Source organism: Salvelinus namaycush, chromosome 20, assembly GCF_016432855.1.
Source record: "Salvelinus namaycush isolate Seneca chromosome 20, SaNama_1.0, whole genome shotgun sequence".
NCBI lineage: Eukaryota > Metazoa > Chordata > Actinopteri > Salmoniformes > Salmonidae > Salvelinus > Salvelinus namaycush.
Window position 1 is genome coordinate 54,246,254 of NC_052326.1, and position 4,422 is coordinate 54,250,675.

The 4,422-nt window shown below is 41.2% G+C and overlaps 1 long non-coding RNA gene across 1 annotated transcript; it reads left to right on the top strand.

Moving 5' to 3' along the window:
• Positions 1-432: 432 nt before the first annotated feature.
• LOC120064673 lies at positions 433-2,965 on the top strand. Its single transcript, XR_005478626.1, has 2 exons — positions 433-972; positions 1,364-2,965. It is a non-coding gene; the product is annotated as an uncharacterized LOC120064673 (long non-coding RNA).
• The last annotated feature ends 1,457 nt before the right edge of the window (positions 2,966-4,422 follow it).

Sequence of the window (4,422 nt, forward strand, 5' to 3'; positions counted from 1 at the left end):
CATGTCATTGTTACGCCACTGGAGTTAGAAAGCTTGTATCCATGGTGCAACAGCTCTTAGTGTAATTACGGTATAGGTGCGACAGCTCTTACTGTAATTACGGTATAGACAATTCAGAGTTTAGGGTTTATAAAGGCCGTGGTTTGTTCGTGAACCACTACTTCAGGGTCTCAAAGCAAGTGACGTAACCGATTGAAACGCTATTAGCGCGGACCACCGCTAACTAGCTAGCCATTTCACATCCGTTACATTCGGTAAAAAACAGTCAGGAGCCTGCTGCGATAATTGTGCACATTTTCATAATTTTCGCCCTAATTATTAATTTACAAACTATTCGGGGCTTTTATTCTGAAGGATTATAAAAATCCGTGACCCCGGACCGGAGATGCACGAGAAACAGCTGATTCTTGAGAAGGGAAAGTGAAAGCGGGATACCTAAAGGTGATGACACACGGTTGGAGCACAGACGGAACAATGAGCCAGATATTTCACCGGATGAATAAATGTGAAGCATCTGATTGGCGTTTCCTCTCACTGTTTCCAAAATTAGAATCTCTCTCTAGTTTAAAAAGATAGATTTTTATGTGGATTTTTTTCATAATGCCAATTAGATTTCCAAGGGGACGCAGACATCGACTCTAGTTAAAACCACAACAATGACAAGAAACGTTCTCAGATAGGGGTCTAGAAGTGCTACCCTCCTCCAGTGAAAATACCCCTACAAATAAGATTGATCTATTTTAGATATTGGTGACCAAAAACTGGACATATGTGCCGTTTTTAGACATGAACACCTGTCTCCTAAATGTCTCTGCAAGGTCCTGACAAAGAGGATTCCACCAAAGCATTCCTTGGAAGAAAGAAAACATGTTGTGAATTCTCCACAAGTGATAACAATTCTTCTGTAGAAGAGGGCTTAAACGTGTTTTTCTACTTCCATGGAACTTACCTGCTCACCTGAGAGTGGAGGAGGTGAGAGACCGCCCCTTATGAAATAAGATTTGTTTTCACCTTCCCAGTGGCTTAAAAGGAGAGCACACACAGGCAGACAATATTACAAGACTTTTATTCTCTCTCACACACATTCACAGATAAAGTTTAGGCATCGAATAGTTGGTTCCTGGGCTGTAAACCTCCCAAATAAGTAAAATCTTTCCTCTTATTAATAATGATGAAAGGAAAACATATTGTATAAGTGTGATAACTATGGATGTTAGAGTTGCATGATTTAAAAAAAAAAAAAAAAAAATCTTCATGTCTTCTCAGAAAAACCTGCCAGCCTGTTGATTTGAGAGATATCATTAGATATGTTTATATAGTGTCAGTGATTGAAGTCATTTAAACATCCTGATGTCTATTGCAGCTTCCTGATCCATGCTCCAAAGGACAGATCTAGGATCAGCTCACCCTCGTCAAATCCAAACCAGGACCTTAATAATCCACAAAGGGGAAAACTGACCTTAGACCAGCATTTAAACCCCACGTCTTCCTGCCCAGACACTGCTCTCCATCCAGAGTTCCTCTGTGCTCCAACTGTCCATCCGTCTATCCATCCATTCATCCCTCCATACCCCAGCCAACCAGCCATGGATCTGATGAGTGAAGACATGAATTGCTGCGTCTGCTTCCAACCCTACTCTCACACGGAGAATATCCCTCGGGTGCTCCACTGCGAACACACCTTCCGTGGGCCGTGCTTGGAGGCGATCTCCAGGCTCCAGAGTGGCCTATTGACCGTGTGCTGCCCTCTGTGCCGCTGGATCACCTGTAGCCGGGTCAGCTTACCCTTTGCTGGTTCTCTGTTTGTCAACACTGACATCTGGGACCAGATAGCAGACACACACAACGCAGAGTTACAGCAGTGCAGTACAACACCGGTTACATTGGTTAACTGGGTTAGCGTTGATCGCATTCTATTTAGGAACCAGGCTGACTCCTGGGCGTGAGCCGGGTGCCCTGTTCAGGCGGACACCGAAGTCGGATCAACAGAAAAGTGGCGTAGGTTAAGCACAATGTAGTAATGACTATGATTCTGTGTTTTCACTTGTACAAGTGATTGCTTTTGATAAACGCTTTATCTGCCTGTCCAATAAAAACTGGATTGAAATTCAAACATAGATTTTTTTAAATGGAAAATGTTTATGTTTCTGAACGATGCAACATGCTGCATTGTTGACAATATGACCGAGCGGCGCATATTACCATACGATTTGAGCAGGGCGCGCCGCCCTCATCCGTTTAGCCCATTTCAATGCATGGCAGAACTCTCTCAAGATATACTATATGTACAAAAGTATGTGGACACTATTGTGAATTTTTCAGTACATATGTGGCAATTATTTATTTCAGAAGGAGCCAGCAAAATTAGTTATGTGCTTTGGGTCATTTGACAACATTAGACATACACGGCTGGTTATTCTTATAACTGTTATGGCCAACTATTTACTGTTGCTATTGTAAGAAATACCATTGTAATAACACAAGCATATTGCTATTACATTGTTATAACTAACTTCTTTCTTAAACAAGGTTCTCTCACATACTCACAAGCAGAAACTGAGGCACACACACACCAGAGACAGATGGCTGACACAGAACATTCATAAACACTGATAAGAAAAGGGTGCAGACACACACACATACTCAAGGACAGAGGGCTGACTACGCACACACAAAATCTCCTGTTTTAGCTGAACATTTTGATAACAAGGAACTTTTGTTGCAAGACTCAGAAGGATGACGTCCAGCTCATCAGGACCAATCTGAGAAGACAACAACCTGTCCAGAACCAACCAAAGGACCAGAACTTCCAGACTCAACCTACTTTCTGTCCTGTATAAAATGACTATGTATTTCTGTTATCTGGGCTCTGTCTGCAGGTTCCTTACGAGCCGAATGAACGAGTCCAAGCATGCTTGTATCAGATATCTTTACCTCTGAATAAAACTGCTTTTTATTATACGAATATCCACCCTGTCCAGAGTCTCTACTTCGTCTCAGTTCTCCAGTAAACTTGTGTCATCAACAAAATGGTAGCAGAGGATGGTTTTCTTCTCTGAATTCGATCCATCAAAGTTGACAGAGAAAAGAGACAAGTGAGAGACGGATCAGAAAGGAAGGGTGACCGGTCCGACGGAGCAGCCGGGAATCCAGCTCGCCTCAGGAAACTGATCTAGACGGCCGTCAAAACAGAGGTAAGCAGTACCTGTTAAATCAAAATCTGCATATTGTATAATAGGAAAATCCAAATTTAAAGATCAGAAGTACTGAGGTGGAGTATGGATTACTGTTAAATTTATGATAAATGTCTATTGTAAATGTAAAAGCAAACATGTAAAGATATCTGAGATATAGAGAGTCACATAGTCGGGTAGAAGCCGTGAGACTCAGAGTTACATAGTCGGGTAGAAGCCGTGAGACTCTAAAGCAATTAAAAAGAGATTCACATATTCGGGTAGAAGCCGTGAGAATCCAAATAATTTATAGAGGGTCACATAGTCGGGTAGAAGCCGTGAGACTCAGATTCACATAGTCGGGTAGAAGCCGTGAGAATCTAAGTAAATGTGTGTTGTAAGACGATTCACATAGTCGGGTAGAAGCCGTGAGAATCCAAGAAATTGTGTTATAATTGTAACTGTGTTGTAAAACGATTCACATAGTCGGGTAGAAGCCGTGAGAATCTAAGAAATTGTGTTATAATTGTAACTGACTTGATAAAAAGATTCAGATAGTCGGGTTGAGTGAGAATTCCGTGAGAATCCAAGTCTAAAAAAGGTTCCCCAGACTTAACAACATTTGATTGGTTAAAACACTTGGAAGTTACCTAGGGGGAATCAACAAAATAAAAATAAAAATACGAGTTCAGATAGCGGGCAATGGTTGACTTGGCACTTAACTAGATGCACTGTGAAGAACTTAACTTGCGATCAATGTATTAATGTTGTTATGTAATAAAATACAAATGTGGAAATGTTAATTTGAATGCTATGTAAGATTGGCCGTTTCACGAGACTCACAAGTTGATAACTTTCGGGAGGACAGCTGAGTCTTCTTTTGGCCCGTGGTACAGCCGCCGAGCTGAAGACTGACTTGTATTTTTCCTCTATTGTGATGTTGGTGTTTCCATAATTCCTAAAATTGAATTGACAATTGGTACAGCAGCGCTTCGATTTGTTAATGTATTGTTCCGGAAGGGCGATTCCGACACCTTCTGGGAGGATATTTAACAGATCGAAAAACTGAAAAGCGATAATAACTACCGCAAAATAATTCTCAAAATTGCATTGACAATTGGTACAGCAGCGCTTCGATTTGTTAATGTATTGTTCCGGAAGGGCGATTCCGACACCTTCTGGGAGGATATTTAACGGATCGAAAAACTGAAAAGCGATAATAACTACCGCAAAATAATTCTCAAAATTG